An 18,967-nucleotide genomic window follows, 5' to 3' on the forward strand; every position below is an offset into this window, starting at 1 on the left:
GGGTTTAGCTCAAAACTGCTGGCTCTGATGAGGGGTATACAGATACTACTCCCATATGAAGCAGTAGTAGGTTTAGCATATGACCCCAGAGTCCTTTTGGACTGTTCATTTCCACTTAGGTCCATGATGGAGAAAGGGAGATGATGTGGATTGTAAAATATAAAAAAATTTATTTATAAGTTTCAAAAATTGAAAGAAGAGAAATAAAAGAAATTAGAAAACTAAATTAATTAATTAATTAAAAAGATTTGAAAAATTATGGGTGAGGATTTTCGAAAAATGAATAGAGAGAAATTGGTTAGGAAGTTTTGAAAAAGATATGTCTTAAAATTAAAGATACTGGTAAGAAAATAAATAAATAAAAGAAAAGATTTGAAAGAGATATGATTTTAAAATTTCAAGGGTTGAAACTTTCTTAACAAGAAAACACCAAACTTAAAATTTTTCAATCAAAATAACAAAATGGGACAAGTAATTCAAAAATTATATATATAAAAAAAGAAAAACATTTTGAAAAATTTTATAAAAGATTTTCGAAAAATATAAAAAGAAAATTGAAAAAGAATTTGCTTGGAAAAAAGATTTAAAAAGATAAATTTTTAAAATTGAAATTTTAACTTGACTAACAAGAAACTACCAAATTTTAAAAATTTTTACTAAGTCAACCTAAGGAATTCGAAAATGATGAGTAAATAAAGGAAAAAATATTTTTTTGAATTTAATGAGGAAAGAGAAAAACAATAAAATGACACCAAACTTGGAATTTTTAGATCAAAACAAAGAAAACAAACAAGAAAACTTTGAATGTCAAGATGAACATCAAGAACACTTTGAAGATCAAGATGAACACCAAGAACAAATTTTGAAAATTTTTAAGGAAATAAGGACACAAAAAAACACCAAACTTAAAAATTTTTATACCTTGGACACTAATAATTCGAAAATGTATAAGATAAATAACAAAAGACACCAAACAAGAAAATTTAAAGATCAAATAAGGAAAGTTATCAAGAACAATTTAAAGATCAAGAAAGAACTAAGAACATGTAATTAAAAATATGAAGAAAAATAAAAACATGCAATTCGAAAAATTGAAGAAAAATAAAAACATGCAATTGACACCAAACTTAAAATATGAAACTAAACTCAAATAGAAGACTCAATTATTAGTTTATTGGTTTTTATCTATATATTAAAAATTTTCGAAAAAAATCTAGAAAAAAGAAAACAAGAATTTTAAAATTTTAACAAAAAAACAATAATAGAAAACTCAATTTTAGTGACTCTAAACCAAAAAGATAAATTTTTCCTAATCTAAGTAACAAGATGAACCGTCAGTTGTCCAAACTCGAACAATCCCCGGAAATGGCGCCAAAAACTTGGTGCACGAAATTGTGATTACACTTTTCACAACTCTGCATAACTAACCAGCAAGTGCACTGGGTCGTCCATGTAATACCTTACGTGAGTAAAGGTCGATCCCACGGAGATTGTCGGCTTGAAGCAAGCTATGGTTATCTTGTAAATCTTAGTCAAGAGATTAATGATAAAAATGATTTTGTTATGAAAAGTAAATAACATGAAATAAACGGTACTTGTGATTCAGTAATGAGGAACAGGTTGAGAATCCAGAGATGCTCTGCCGTCTGAATCTCTGCTTTCCGAATGTCTTCTTCTCCAAACACGCATGGCTTCCTTCAATGGCAAGCTGTATGTTGATGGATCACCGTTGTCAATGGCTACCATCCGTCCTCTCGGATGAAAAATACCAGGCACGGTTTCTGTACGGCTAACCAACTGTTGGATCTCTCGTCTCGGATGAAAAATACAAGGTACAGCTACCGCACGACTAATCATCTGTCAGTTCTCACTTGTGTCGGAATAGGATCTCTCCATCCTTTTGCACACTGTCACTGCGCCCAACATTCGCGAGTTTGAAGCTCGTCACAGTCATCCCGTTCCAAATCCTACTCGAAATACCACAGACAAGGTTTAGACTTTCCAGATTTCAAGAATGCTGCCAATTGGTTCTAGCCTTTACCACGAAGGTTCTAATCCCAAGGACTCAGTCCGTGGATTAGAGACCCAATAGATACGCACTCAAGCTGTCGCCCAATGACTACGTTGAGCTCAGGTAGAACGGGAGTGGTTGTCAAGCACGCATTCATAAGTTTGAGAATGATGATGAGTGTCACGGATCATCATATTCTCTGTATTGAAGTACGAGTGAGTATCTTAGAACAGAATCAAGCGTGATTGAATAGAAAATAATAGTAATTGCATTAATCCATTCAGACACAGCAGAGCTCCTCACCTGCACCTATGGGGTTTAGAGAGTCATGCCGTAAAAAATACAATATGAGATGTAAAATATCATGAGTTACAAAAATGAATCTCTAAAAGTAGTCTTTATACTAAACCAGTAACTTAGGTTTACAGAAAATGAGTAACTAAGTGCAGATAGTGCAGAAATTCACTTCTGGGGCCCACTTGATGTGTGTTTGGGCTGAGCATTGAACCTTTTACATGCATATGCCTCAAATTGGAGTTAAACTTCACCCTGGGTGCCAAAATGGGCGTTTAACGCCAAGAAGTGTGCCAGTTCTGGCGTTTTACGCCAGAAAAGGGTCTCTGGCTGGCGTTTAACGCCAGTTTGGGCCATCAAATCTTGGGCAAAGTATGAACTATTATATATTTCTGGAAAGCCCAAGATGTCTACTTTCCAACGCAATTGAGAGCGCCCCAATTGGGCTTCTGTAGCTCTAGAAAATCATTTCGAGTGCAGGAGGGTCAAAATCCAACAGCATCTACAGTCCTTTCTCAGCCTCTGAATCAGATTTTTGCTCAGGTCCCTCAATTTCAGCCAGAAAATACCTGAAATTACAGAAAATTACACAAACTCATAGTAAAGTCCAAAAATGTGATTTTTGCATAAAAACTAATAAAAATATAATAAAAAGTAACTAAAACATATTAAAAACTACCTAAAAACAATGCCAAAAAGGGTATAAATTATCCGCTCATCAGCATCTCTTGAGCACCAAGGCAAGATGGTGTAAGCAATTAGGAAAGGAGTCATCAAACACTAAAAAATCATCCATGAAAACCTCAATAAATCTCTCAATCATATCAAAAAAAATGGATAGCATGCACCTTTGGAATGTGGCAGGTGCATTGCATAAACCAAAGGGCATGCGTCTATATGAAAAAACACCATAAGGGCAAGTGAAAGAAGTCTTCTCTTGGTCTTTAGGATCCACTACAATCTCGTTGTATCCTGAGTATCCATCCAAGAAACAATAGTACTCATGTCCAGTAAGCCTCTCCAACATTTATTCCATGAATGGTAGAGGGAAATGGTCGTTCCTTGTGGCTTTATTGAGCTTTCTGTAGTCTATACACATGTGCCATCCAGTCACTGTTCTTGTTGGTATCAGCTCATTTATTTCATTGGGCACAACTGTGATTCCCCCCTTCTTGGGAACTACTTGAACCGGGCTCACCCAGGGGTTGTCTAAGATGGGGTAAATCACCCTTGCTTGCCATAACTTCAGCACTTCTTTTTGCACCACTTCCTTCATTGTTAGATTTAATCTTTGTTGTGGCTGTATTGAGGGCTTGGCATCCTCCTCAAGAAGGATTTTATCCATGCACATTGAAGGGCAAATACCCTTTAAATCTGAAAGTGTCCACCCTATGGCATCCTTGTGTTGCCTCAACACATTGATGAGCTTCTCTTTTTGTTCTTCACTCAAGCTTGAGTTGATGATTACTGGATATGTGTCATTGCTCCCCAAGTGAGCATACTTCAAGCTTGGGTGCAGGGTTTTCAACTCCAACTTTGGTGCTTCCACTTTCTCTTTGTTTGCCTTGTCTAGCATGATTGAGTCGTCTATGATTTCTTTTGTTAATTCACCACATGGTGTTTATTTGATCTTGCTCCATTGCTTCTTCACATTGATCTTCTTCTAGGACTCCTTGAACCAGCTTCTCTATTGTGTCTACCATCGTGCACTCTCCAATGGATTCCTTTGGGTAACTCATGGCAGTGAAAACATTGAACACCATCTTTTATTCATGCAGTCTTAGGACCAATTCTCCCTTTTGCACATCAATTGTAGCCCTAGCTATTGCCAGAAATGGTCTTCCTAGGATGATTGATGTATTAGACTCTTCCTCCATGTCAAGCACAATAAAATCAGCTAGGAAGATGAACTCTCCCACTTTAACCAACAAGTCTTCTACCACTCCATGGGGAAACTTGAATGTCCTATCAGCTAGTTGAGGTGCCATTCTTGTTGGTTTGGCTTCTGCAATTCTCATTCTCTTCATCGTCACTAAGGACACAAGGTTGATGCTAGCTCCCAGATCACATAATGCTTTTTCAATGCTAATATCCCCTATGATGCAGGGAATTTGAAAGCTCCTAGTATCTTTCATCTTTTGGGGAAGCTTCTTTTGTATGATGGCATTACATTCCTCTATGAGCACCATAATTTCCTTTTCTCCCTAGTTTCTTTTCTTAGTCATGAGCTCTTTAGGAACTTGGCATAGAGTGGCATTTGCTCTAAGGCTTCAGCAAAAGGGATGTTGATTTGAAGCCTCTTAAAGATCCCCAAGAACCTTGAAAACTGACTGTCCTTCTGATAAACCCCGATTTTGTGGTTTATCTTGTGCTTATTTTGGGGGATTTTATCAACTTTTCTCACATTTATTCAATGAAATAGCATGGTTTTGTAATTCTCCCTTAAATTGTGCTTAAATGTGAAAACATGCTTTTTAGGCCCTAAAATTGGTGATTTTAATTCACTTTAATCCCATTCGATGCCTTGATATGTTTGTTGAGTAATTTCAGGTTCATAAGGCAAGTATCGGATGGAAGAAATGAGGAAAAAAGCATGCAAAGTGGGAGAACTCATGAAGAAATGAAGGAATCGTAAAGCTGTCAAGTCCGACCTCTTCGCACTCAATCGACCATAACATGAGCTACAGAGGTCCAAATGAGGCGGTTTCAGTTGCGTTGGAAAGCTAACATCCGTGGCTTCAAAATGATATAAAATTTGCTATATGTTGCTTTGGGTATAGGGGCGCGCGCGCGCCGATGCTGCTCGACCCACTAAAGATGAAATCGCCCCCAGCGATTTCTGAAGCACTTTGGGCCCAACCCAACTCATTTCTGATGCTATTCAAGCCAAGGATTGAAGGAGAGTCAACACACTTAGTCATAGTCTAGTTTCATTATGCTTTAGTTTAGTTTTCTAGAGAGAGAAGCTCTCACTTCTCTCTAGAATTAGGATTAGGATTAGGTTTAGTTCTTAGATCTAGGCTTTAATTCATGTTTTCTTCTACTCCTTCTTCTTAATTCCTTGTTATTACATTTATAATTCTTCCATTGTTGTTATTACTTTCTTCTACTTTGTTTGTAGATCTACTTTTGCTCATCCTAATTTCTTTTAGTGTAGTTTGAAGTAATTCATTTAGATCTTGTTTCCTTTGATTGTTGTTATTGATTTCTTACATTCAATTGTTGTTAGCTTTTACTCTTGTCACAAATTTACTATGCCTTGCTTTTATGCCTTCCAAGTATAGTTGGATCTCTTTTTAATTCTTGCATTTTGTGATGTTTACTTTTCTTGCACTCTAGGTGTTTGTTAAAATGCTTCCTCTAGTTTTTGAGTAGTTTTCTTTGCTCTTGGCCTAGGCTAAGGGAATTGAGTGACCTTGAGTCATTGGGTCTCATTGAATTGGTGATTTGAGAACCCTTGGTGATCAATTTGATACTCATTGACGCCAACCCACTACTAATCTAATTAGTAGGTAGGTTGGGACTTATGGGTTGATGTGATCAAGCCTATTTGACGTACTTCAAGCCTAGGAGTAGATATTACGTACTTAAGGCTTTGGAAGTAGACTTAATGGGTTGGCCTCTCATAATTATCAATATTTGGTATGTAGACAAGGATGGTGATCTCAATTACCTATGTCTAGCCAAGAGTTCTTACTATTTCTTTTATTAGTTCTTGTTGTTTTACTTTCTTGTCATTTATGTTTTCTTGTCAAATATCAAATCAACCCTCCTTTGCATTTTCATAGCCAATAATTAAACACTTCATTGCAACTCTTCGTGAGACGACCCGGAGTCCAAATACTCCAATCAATTTTCATTTGGGGTTTGTTAATTCTGACAAAACCAAATTTTTGATGTGGGAATTATTTGTTGGTTTGGAACTATGCTTACAACGAAGTTATTCCTTCTATAAGAAGAAATTCTAGACCATCAAGCAAAACTTCTCATCAAAATGGCGCCGTTACCGGGGAGTTGTAATGGTGTTATGTTATTGGCTATTGTGAATATTGTGAATATGTTTGCTTTTTTCTTATTTGTTAGTTTTTGTTAGGTTTAGGACTTGTTGCTTATTTTTGTTAGCTTTTGTTTTTATTTGCTATTATGAATTCTCACCACTTTGGCTATGAGTTTGGTTCAAATTATGTTGTAGGAAATGGGAGCTACAATGAGGATGTGCATCAAGGATGGAACAATCAAAGATGGGAGGAGCCTCAAAGGATTGATCAACCTTCTTGGCAACAACAACCTCCGGATTCTTATGGGTATAATTCTCATCCTAATGCATATCAATCTAATGGATATGGTGACCTTTATTATGATTATCAATAACCACCACCATATGCCTATGAACCACCCCCTCAACCTAATTTTGAACCACCTTACTCACAAGCTCCCTACCACCAAACACCTCCATATGATCCCAACACATATCCACCATACCAACCACCTTGTGAACCATATGAACCATATGAAGAACCACCCCAATTCCCCCACCAATACCCTCAAGAACCACCACCAATTACCAAGATGAATCACCTCCCATGTATGATAACTTTCAACCACATAATGAATTTCCCTTTCCACCACAACCCTCCAAGGAAGAACACCCACATCCATCCATCCAAGAGTCAATGGATCGTCTCAAGGAAGAAATGGATCGGCTTCAAGCAATAATCCATCAAAAAGAGCAAGAGGAAGCCCAAAGGAGGAGGAATGAAGTCATCGAGGCTAACCTTGCCAAAATTAAAGCCAACTTGGACTCATGGGACTCATGCAACAAGCAAAGCATCTCCACGGATGAGTGTGAGAAATCAACCGAAGAAAGAAGCATGAAGGAGATTTTAGAATCTCAATATGAGGACAAGGAGATGGGGTATGTCTTACAACAAGTGGAGGAGGGAGAGATTGTTGAAGAAGAAGAAGTGGTTGAAGAGTTAGAGGAAGTTGAACAAGAGGTGGATTCCAAGTTTGAGAACACTTCCACACCAAGTAACATTGTTGATGATTTTGTGGAAGTTGTTGAACCCTCTTCCATTGAGCCTGAAGGCGATGTTAAGGAGGGTGCACAACCTCCTAAGCATATAATGAATGATGAAGAGTTGGAAGAAGGTGAGCAAGCAACAAATCTTCCTCTTAAAGATGAAGAGGCTTGTCAAGAGGTGAACATGGAAGAAGCTTGCCAAGAGGTGGAGGTATTCAAAGAAGAGCACAAGGGAATGGAACTTACAAGATCATTAGGACCATCCCTTTCTAAGTCACCATCCAACACAACATTCAAGTGGGTAAAATTCTTATCTCTAATCTTTACTTTCTCACTTGAATATGGTTTGCTTGAGACGGATGGGCAACTTAGAGCTCTTTGTGGGGTTAAGAGCAAAAGAAAATTGAGTAGTGGATGGAAATGCCAATCAAGGTTCTTTATGGTTGGAAATTCAAAGTTCAAGTGCAATGGTTGGTATAATTCTCAACTAAAGGGGTCTAGGAAGATGCTTTGGTGTTCACTTGAGAATTCGGATCACTTCTCACCCAATTGGAATTATGATGATCAACTTGAAGATGGGTGTAGAAACAAGATTTAGGATCCGGGAATATGTAAAGACCAATTTTGGAAGCCCTTAGCTTGTGTGGAACTTCATCAAAGCCTGGTGCCATTGATCTTGAATCTTGGAGCTTACTTGAAGTCTAAGCATTGGTGGAAGTTTCAAGATGAATTCAAGCACAAGCCACCATAACAAGGAGCTTTCCAAATGTCCAACTTAAGGACTTAAACTAAAAGTTCTAGGTGGGAGACACCCCACCATGGTAAACTCTTTCCACTCTCTTTTAGATTTGGTTAATAAGTGATTTGAGTTACCATTGTAGGTAGTTTTTGTTATTTTCTATACTCTTATGCATTTTGCTTTTATTGATACGTTGTTTGTTGCATTCATGCTTTGATTAGAGTAGATGTAGTTAGATTGCATTTTGCTTTTAGTATAAGTTTTGTTCTTAGTGTATTTGAAAATTTTTCAAAAAAAACCAAAAAGATTTGTTGTTAAATTTGAATTTTTCTTGCTTTAGAATGTTTATAGATTAGGAGAGTATTAAATTCTGTGTTTGTGCTTCTTTAAAAAAAAAAAAAAAACGGGAATCGGCGCCCAAGCGCGCAGTGCGCGCGTGCGCGGGTGGTGCATATCACACTCCTGGTACAAAAACCAGAGAGTTGTGCCCACTTTATGCCTACTTTGTGCCAGCCGATCCACGCGTAAGCACGCATGGCGCGCGCGAGACGATTGTTCCTGTTGCATCCGCGCCCAAGCACGCATGGCGCATATGCACGGATTTGCACCCTGTTTTCCTCCTTTCTCTTTTCTCCTTCTTTCTTCTTCTCTTTTTCTTTCTTTCTATTTTTTTCTTCTTTTTCTTTTTCTTCCTCTCTTAAAAATTTTTTTTTTCTTGAAAAAAATAAAAAATAAAAAATAAATAAATAAATAAATAAATAAATAAAAAATATATATATATATAAAAAAATTAAAAAAAAAGAATTTTTTTTCTCTTCTCTTCCAATTTCTTTTATTGCATTTGCTTAATTTCATTTATTGCATTTTAATTTGTTTTTATAGCTTGTTCTTATTTTATTTTCTAAGTTTCTTATTTTAATAATGGTGTTGAATTTTCTTACTCAATTGTTGAGAATTTATTGGTTAATCTTGGTGCTACTTAACTTGTTTGATATTGTTGGGTGATGAAATTTCTAATTCAATGCTTAACCCTTGATGATCCTTGTATCCTTTGTGCATTGATATGAGCTTACATATCCTTCATGACTCACTCTTTCTATTTGAACTTGATGCTTTTGAATGCTCTTCATGTTCTGACTTTTCTCTTGCATCAAGTATTAGTTGATATGCCCTTTGCCTATATTGCTTTTTCACTCACATGCGTAGCTAACATGTAGTGAGAACCCTATTCTATTTGATATTAGCCCCAGCCTATGTTATACCTGCTTTGCTATCTTTGTTGTAGGCGTAATTATCTTTCTTTTTCTTTCCTTTTAGGTTGGCCACCAAGAAGGGAAGGATTGGAAAAACTTCTAAATGGGGCAATAAACAAGTCCATCCGCACAACGTTTTGAAAGAACTCATCAATTGTAACAACCCGTCCACCTTGCTCTTCTTTGCATGCACCGAGGACGGTGCAAATTTCTAAGTGTGGGCAGGTCGTCCGACCGATCTCCATGGGTAACAACTTCCTCTTTCAACACCAATTCATAATTTTTGTCTTTGTTAGATTAGTTGTTGCATTGCATGATAGATTGCATGTTAGTTAGAATTTGTACATATTTTTTTTACCACTTCCTTTTTATGTTAGGACTACTTGGTTAGGGTGATGATTTCTTTTCCAAGAAAAATTGTTTTTAGGGCACCCTACCAATTTGAAAAAAAAAATTGTGACAAACTTGCTTGAAGGAATTTATTTTGGAACATGGTTTTTGAGCTAAGAACACAAGCTTGTGAGATTTGAGCCTAACTGCGTGGTTACATTTTATAACCACTTATTCTTCCTTCTTGTGTGCAGTATTCTCTTTCTATGATTGTAATCTTTGATTTGTTTGATTCTCTATGTCCATTATTTTTGTATTCATGCATTTATATGATTGAGGCCATTGTTTCATTAGCTCACTTACCCAAATAGCCCTACCTCTTATCATCCATTGTTAGCCAATTTGAGCCTATGATTAACCCATTTGTTCTTAATTTAGCACATTACAAGCCTTAAAGCGAAAAACAATAAATATCCTTTATTTGGATCTTTGATTAGCTTAGGCTAATGTGTGTGTGTGTATCATTCAAGTATGGAAAGTCTTGGGACATTGGGTGAATAAAAGGGTAGTTTTGTGTTTTTGTTGTAAAAATTGGGAATTGCTGGGTACATACTCATGTATTGATAAAATGTATAGACCTTATGCATTGATGTTCTTATATAGTTTGAAAGAAAAAAAAAAGAGAAAAAGAAAAAGAAAAAATAGAAAAAAAAATAAAAATAAAAGAAAAGAAATAAAAAGGGGACAAAATGCCCCAAAGCAAAGTGAAGCTCAATAAAGATCAATGCATATGAGTTGTAATAAAAAAGAAAATGCATGAGTATGTGAAAAAGTGAAAAATGGGTAGTTAGGTTAACCTAAATTGTATAGGTTGCTATAAAGGTTACATGGGAAGTTTAAGGTAATCAAAGATTCAAATTTCAAGTCCACTTGACCAAATATGCATCCTTACCTTAACCCTAGCCCCATTACAACCTATGAAAAGTCCTCATGATAGTTGTATGCATGCATGAAATAAATGTTGATTGTTAGATGAAAAATAAATCTTGGAAAGCATGATTAGGAGAGCATTGAGAGAATCGACCCTATACACTTGAGCGGCTAGAGTGCAAACACTTCCTGTGAGGGTTCGATGCTCAACTCCATGATTCCTGGCTTTCATGAGCGTTCCTCTTGCAAGTCTACTTGAACTTCATTTTTATACTTGAATTGGTAGGATTCATGAGTCGTCATATGACCTTAGCCCTACCCGTTTATACGTGCTCTTGGAGGATTGATTTATTTTTAACCAAGTAGGTAGAATCATTTTGCATTTAGTTGCATTCATATAGTTTAGGTTGCATATAGTTTATTTACATTGAATAAATGTTGATACCCTTTGTTCTCTCTTGATTTTAGCATGAGGACATGCTTAGTTTAAGTGTGGGGAGAATTGATAAACCCCGATTTTGTGGTTTATTTTGTGATTATTTTGGGGGATTTTATCAACTTTTCTCACATTTATTCAATGAAATAGCATGGTTTTGTAATTCTCCCTTAAATTGTGCTTAAATGTGAAAATATGCTTTTTAGGCCCTAAAATTGGTGATTTTAATTCACTTTAATCCCATTCAATGCCTTGATATGTTTGTTGAGTAATTTCAGGTTCATAAGGCAAGTATCGGATGGAAGAAATGAGGAAAAAAGCATGCAAAGTGGGAGAACTCATGAAGAAATGAAGGAATCGTAAAGCTGTCAAGTCCGACCTCTTCGCACTTAATGGACCATAACTTGTGCTACAGATGTCCAAATGAGGCGGTTCTAGTTGCGTTGGAAAGCTAACATCTGGGGCTTCGAAATGATATAAAATTTGCCATATGTTGCTTTGGGTATAGGGGCGCGCACGCGCACTTTGCGCGCGCGCGCCAATGCTGCTCGACCCACTAAAGATGAAATAGCCCCCAGTAATTTCTGAAGCACTTTGGGCCCAACCCAACTCATTTCTGATGCTATTCAAGCCAAGGATGGAAGGAGAGTCAACACACTTAGTCATAGTCTAGTTTCATTATGCTTTAGTTTAGTTTTCTAGAGAGAGAAGCTCTCACTTCTCTCTAGAATTAGGATTAGGATTAGGTTTAGTTCTTAGATCTAGGCTTTAATTCATGTTTTCTTCTACTCCTTCTTCTTAATTCCTTGTTATTACATTTATAATTCTTCCATTGTTGTTATTACTTTCTTCTACTTTGTTTGTAGATCTACTTTTGCTCATCTTAATTTCTTTTAGTGTAATTTGAAGTAATTCATTTAGATCTTGTTTCCTTTGATTGTTGTTATTGATTTCTTACATTCAATTGTTGTTAGCTTTTACTCTTGTCACAAATTTATTATGCCTTGCTTTTATGCCTTCCAAGTATAGTTGGATATCTTTTTAATTCTTGCATTTTGTGATGTTTACTTTTCTTGCACTCTAGCTGTTTGTTAAAATGCTTCCTCTAGTTTTTGAGTAGTTTTCTTTGCTCTTGGCCTAGGCTAAGGGAATTGAGTGACCTTGAGTCATTGGGTCTCATTGAATTGGTGATTTGAGAACCCTTTGTGATCAATTTGATACTCATTGACGCCAACCCACTACTAATCTAATTAGTAGGTAGGCTGGCACTTATGGGTTGATGTGATCAAGCCTATTTGACGTACTTCAAGCCTTGGAGTAGATATTATGTTCTTAAGGCTTTGGAAGTAGACTTAATGGGTTGGCCTCTCATAATTATCAATATTTGGTATGTAGACAAGGATGGTGATCTCAATTACCTATGTCTAGCCAAGAGTTCTTACTATTTCTTTTATTAGTTCTTGTTGTTTTACTTTCTTGTCATTTATGTTTTCTTGTCAAATATCAAATCAACCCCCCCTTTGCATTTTCATAGCCAATAATTAAACACTTCATTGCAACTCTTCGTGAGACGACCCGGAGTCCAAATACTCTGGTTAATTTTCATTTGGGGTTTGTTAATTGTGACAAAACCAAATTTTTAATGTGGGAATTGTTTTTTGGTTTGGAACTATGCTTACAACGAAGTTATTCCTTCTATAAGAAGAAATTCTAGACCATCAAGCAAAACTTCTCATCACCTTCCCATCCCTTCTCAGCCTTTGTGGGTAGGGTGCTTTTGGTACATAGGGCTTCAAGACTTGCTTTGGTGCGGCTGGAGCAGGTTTCTCTTCTTCCTTCTTAGTTTCTGAGTCATTTGTAGCCTCTTCTTCTTGCAAGTTGTGGCTTGAGGATGTCTCCTTCACCACCTTCCCACTTCTTAGTGTGATGGCCTTGCATTCCCCTCTTGGATTGGTCATGGTATTGCTGGAGAATGTATTTGTAGGCACTTGTATCTGCTTGGATAGGTATCCTAATTGTGATTCAAGTTTTGAGATTGCTGCCCCTTGGTTCTTTATGTTGGAGCTGGCCTCCGCTTAGATTGAATCTATCTTTTTTTCAGCTTGCAATTGTCGCTCTGCAACAGTGGTAATATCCCCTGCCATTCATGCCATTATAGCTTCTAATCATGCAAAATTTCCACTGTCATCCCATGGTTGTAGGATTGGGGATGATACATTTTGAGCATGGTTGCTGTGTGGTTGTTGGTTGGGGTGATTGGGGGCATTGTATGGGTTATGGTAGGGTCTATGGTTGTTAGATTGATGGCTGGGGTTGTTGTACTGGTTAGAGTGATATGGTTTGTGGTCTTGAGTGTGGTTTTGTTGGTTTTTCCACCCAAAATTTGGGTGGATCTTCCAACATGGGTTGTAAGTTTTAGCATTGGGATCATATGGTTGTCTTGATGAATTATTCACATAGTTGGCTTGCTCCCAATCACATTCAACTTCTGGACTATCTCTTTCTTGCATAGGTGCTTGAGCATTGATGGATGAAACTTGATTCTTTCCTATTTGTTTGGTTAGAGCTGCTAGTTGAGCTATGATCACCTTGTTTTAAGCCAGCAAAGCATCTCTGTGGTTTAGCTCCATCACTCCCATTCTTGAGTTCCTATCAGAGGCATAGAAATATTCATTGTTAGCCACAGTTTCTATGATGTCTATGGGCTCTTCAATTGTCTTCTTATTATTGAGAGAACCTCCTGAAGAGTGATCTAAAGTCTTCTTTGACTCTTGAGATAATCCTTCATAGAAAATGTGCAGCTGGACCCACTCATTGAACATATTCGGGGGGCATTTCCTTGTTAGCTCTTTATATTTCTCCCAAGCTTTGTAGAGAGTCTCTGCATCTTGTTATCTAAATGTTTGTACCTCATCTCTCAACTTGTTAACTCTTTGGAGAGTGTAGAATTTTCCCAAGAACTTGTTTATAACATCATCCTAAGTTGTCAAACTCTCCTTTGGAAAGGATTCCAACCACTTAGATACTTTATCCCTTAGAGAAAAGAGAAACAACAGCAGTTTATAGGTGTCAGAGTGAACACCATTAGCCTTCACTGTGTCACAGATTCTCAAGAATATGGTTAAATGTTGATTTGGATCATCTTGAGCATTTCCTCCGAATGAATAGTTATTCTAAATGAGAGTGATTAGCTGTGGTTTGAGTTCAAAATTGTTGGCATGTTTGGTGGGTTTCAAGATGCTACTCCACAATTCCCAGTGTTGGGATTGATATAAGAGCCTAGCATTCTCCTTTCTTGGGGGGGGGGCATGGTTGCCCACTACTTCATCTTAATAGTTGTGTGCTTTACCTTCCATATTTTTAATTGGACTCTCTTTTTTTTCTTCTTCACCAACCACCCTTTTTCCTCTTGCCACTGCCTCACTTTTCAATCTTAGAAATGTCTTTTCGGGTTCAGAATCGTAGGCAGTTACAGCTCCTCTCCTCCCTGTCATACACAACACAAAACACAATCTAAATTTAGTTAATGCAAAGTATCAAATAGTTAGTGTGATTCTTGTTAGAATGGATATATACAATGAACAACTGGAAATTCAAGTGCTAAAAGAAAGAAAGAAAATAAGAAACTGGAATCAAAGTAATTAACAAAGTAAATAAAAATGCTTAATCTAAATACCCATCAACTTAGTCATTGTCAATTCAAAATCAATCCCTGACAAGGGCACCACAAACCTGATGACTGGATTTTAAGTTCACTATAATGAATATAATGAGTCCGTCTTTGGCAAGTATACCAAATTGTCGTCAAGTAATAACTCACAATAAAGTGAGGTCGAATCCCACAGAGATTGATTGATTAAGCAACTTTAGTTAATGAATGTTTTATTCAAACTAATCAATAGGAATTGTTGAATTTAGAATTCTAAATGGCTAAATGATAAATGATTTAAAGATAAAGGAAAGCAGTAAAGTGCAGAAACATAAAGAGCATGAAAGTAAATTGCAGAAACATAAATGACTGAATTGTAAATGGGGAATGGGTTGATAGCAAAAATTAAAGAAATCTATAAAGAATAGAAAAATTCATTAGGATTAGGAGATGTTGCTCTCTTTGGATCAAATCTAGATCATCTCATCTTCAATCATGCAACTCATTGACCTATTGGTAATCATGATTGATTGAACCCCAATTCCTTGGTGATTTAATCTCTCAAATCTTGATAATCAGCCAATTCATTGGTCTAATTACTCATGAAGAGAGATAAGATTGGTCCCTGATTGTACCACACATCCTCATAGATCCAAGTAATGGGTGGATTTCATGTCACCATATCCAATCCCAAAACCCAAATCTACTCAAGTGTGAGAATGGATTTCAAGCATGGTTTCATGTTTCCTTTTCCAAGGTTCCCATGAAACCCATTTTGCATTCAACCTCTTTTCCAAGATGATTGAATGCTAGACTTGAAAAATGAAATTCCTCCTAGAAAATCAAAGAGAGATGAAAAGAAGAAGAAATTCAGTATCATTAATCCATCAAGTTACAACAGAGCTCCCTCTCCCAATGAGAGGGAGTTTAGCTACTCATAGCTTAGAGAAAAGTACAAGAGATGGAAGAAGATAAAGTGAAGTGTAAGAGTAAAACTTAACTAATTCCTTCACTAGCCAACCAATCAACCCCTTTATCAGTACTTTCAATGGGTATTTATGCTACTCCTATTACTAGAAATAAAAATTACAATAAGAAAAGGAAAATTACAATTGAAATTTAAAGGAAAAACTAATTAAATTGAGACACGTGCCTGGCGTGTGAGCGGCGTGCCACGCCCGGCTTCTTAGGTTGGCTTGGCGTTTCACGCCTGGCTTCCAAGTCGCACTCCTCCTTTGTGCAGCTAGCCTGGCGTGCCACATCTTTGAACTCAAGTGGCACGCCCAAGTGATATCTCCCTTCTTCCTCTCTGGTGACTTGAACTAGCGTGGCACGCCCAGAACTGGCGTGCCACACCTTCAGGAAAACCCTCCTTCTTCCCTTCTGGATAGTATAGCTGGCATGCCACGCCCAGCAGCAGCGTGCCACACCCTTGTTAAACTCTTCATCTTTCTTCTATGGTCAAATGAACTGGCGTGCCACGCCTTCAATAAAGCCTTCAATGTCTCTTCTGGAAGGTTGAACTGGCATTCCACGCCCTCAATAAAGCATGAGTACTCTCCTCTAGCCCAGTAAGCTGGCGTGCCATGCCCAGGATTCAAGTGGCACGCCCCTAGTACGAGCAAGGTTGGCATGCCACGCCTTAAGCATTAAGTGGCATGCCCATCAACATTTTTCCTTGGCGTACCACGCCTAAAGTCTAAAGTGGCACGCCCTCGAGGAAGACTTGTCTCTTCTTCTCTGGAGGCTTGTACTGGCGTGCCATGCCAAGCCCTTGTTGGAGATTCACTTACCCACTTTGGTCAAATAAACTGGCGTGCCACGCTCAGACTCAAGTGGCACGCCTATAGTGGTGTTGAGGGCTCACGAGCTTGGCGTGCCATGCCTCTAGTATCATGGGGACACCCATTGATATTTTGACTTGGCGTGCCATGCCTCAGGTCTCAAGTGGCACGCCCGTAATGTTGCTTTCTCCGTTCTCTTCTGCTTAGTTGTACTGGCGTGCCACGCCTTCGACTGGCGTGTCACGCCCATTGTGGATGATAGGGTTGGCGTGCCACTGACGAACTGGATTTCCTATCGGTAAAGAAATTCACAAATATAATCGCGTTGTAAGTGTAGCTCCTAAACCAACAGAAAATCCTTTCGTACAAACGTTTGGTTGTCACAAGTAACAAACCCAATAAAATTTATAAACCGAAGTATTCAAACCTCAGGTCGTCTTCTCAAGGAATTGCAGGGAAGTATGATTTATTATTGGTTATGAAAAACAGTGTTTTTGGGTTTTTAAAAGGTTTGAACAAGGAACATAAATTGCAGGAATTAATAAATTAATATCTAATAAAACTCTTGGCAAGGTATGAAAATCTGGAAGTCCTATCCTAGTTATCCTTATCGATGGTGATGAGAATTGAGTTTTAATCCCACTTAGTTAACCTTTATTAAAGCAAAGGAAAGTCAAGTGGACTAATTAGTTTGATCCTCAAGTCCTAGTCAATTCCTAAGAAAGGACTAGAGTTATTAGAATTCAATTCAATTAGCAACAATAACAATTATCAATCATGATGAGTTTGATAACTCAAGAGTCTCTAATTAATCAATTAAAACCAAGAATATAAAAAGCTAAATAAGAATCATAAATCTGAAATACCTCAATTTATATTAAATAAAGAAAATCCTAACATGAATGGTTCATAAGCAAATTTGGCAACATAAGTAATCAACAAATAAAAGTATTAAAGTATCTGAAAGTAAAAGAGAAATATAAAGTAAAAGGAATATTGAACCTGTGACTGAAGATGAATTGAACTAAACTAATAGAAATCCTAAAATCCTAAATCCTTAGAGAGAGGAGAGAACCTCTCTCTCTAAAAACTACATCTAATCCTAAAATTATGAATTATGAATGTATGATCCCCCCATTTTGATTCCTCCATTCTCTGGCTTATATTCTGTGTTTCTGGATTTAGAATTAGGCCAAAAAAGGGTCCAGAAATCGCTGGGGGCATTTTCTGCAGATTCTGGTGCGTGGCGTCTGTCACGCGTTCGCGTAGGTCACGCTTTTGCGTCATCTGAGAGTTTCCCTTGTCACGCGTTCGCTTCGGTCACGCCTACGCGTCATTTGCGTTCTGCTCAAGGGACGCATCCGCGTCAGTCACGCGTTCGCGTCGATGCCTTTTCACACCAGGCATGCGGCTGCGTCGTCCATGCGTTCGCGTCGCTGCCCTTTTCTTCAAAACTCCATTTTTGTGCTTTCCTTCCATTTTTGTATGTTTCCTTTCTGTCCTCTAAGCCATTCCTGCCTTAGGAGATCTGAAAACACTTAACACGCAAATCACGGCATCGAATGGTAATAAAGGGTAATTAAAATTAATACTTTTAAAGCATAGGAAACATGTTTTTTTCACATATATCATATAATAAGGAAGGGAAAGTAAAACTATGCAATTTACATGAATAAGTGGGTGAAGGATTGAATAAATCACTTAAATTGAGCACAAAATACATCATAAAATATGGGTTTATCAACCTCCCCACACTTAAACAATAGTATGTCCTCATGCTAAATCCAAGAGAAAGGGTAAAGTTAGAATGGTGAAATCTCATGCAATGCATTCTATTCTAAATGCAACTAACTAAATGAGTCATGCAATTCTAGTTATTATTCACTTGTATATAAAGCTTACATGTAGTTAGTTTGTTTCATATTTTCAAGGAATCATATATGTACAAGTAAGGCCAAACCAATTTAAAACATGTTCACAATTGAGCTGGGTTAAAATATTTCACAGACTTGCAAGACAATTTGACGATTTAAACATAGATATATGGGAATGAGCTATTGAACCCTCACTAGATTTTGTGTTTACTCTCTAGTCACTCAGTGTTTATTGGGTTAATCACTCTATTCTTTTTCTATCATTGCTTTCTAAAACTTTGTTCTTCATCTAACCAATCAACAATTATGGAATACAGACATACAAAAATCACGACGTCTTTTTCAAGGTTGTAATGGGGCCATGGTAAAGATAAGGGTATATGTATAAAGCTAAGTGAGCTAACAAAGTGAATCCTTGATTAGTCTAAGATCTCACCTAACATACATACTTTATATAAGTTAAAGTTCCTTTATCTATTGACCCAAATTTTCCCACTTTGTATTACAGGCTCATGCATTAAATTTAATTTTGAAATTTTGTCCCATGTGCATTGATTCTTTTTTTTCTTATTTTGCGATTGGGGAATCTTTGTATCCCCTTATTTGAGTAATATTAAATATATATATATATATATATATATATA

This window comes from Arachis hypogaea, chromosome 11, assembly GCF_003086295.3.
Source record: "Arachis hypogaea cultivar Tifrunner chromosome 11, arahy.Tifrunner.gnm2.J5K5, whole genome shotgun sequence".
Lineage (NCBI taxonomy): Eukaryota > Viridiplantae > Streptophyta > Magnoliopsida > Fabales > Fabaceae > Arachis > Arachis hypogaea.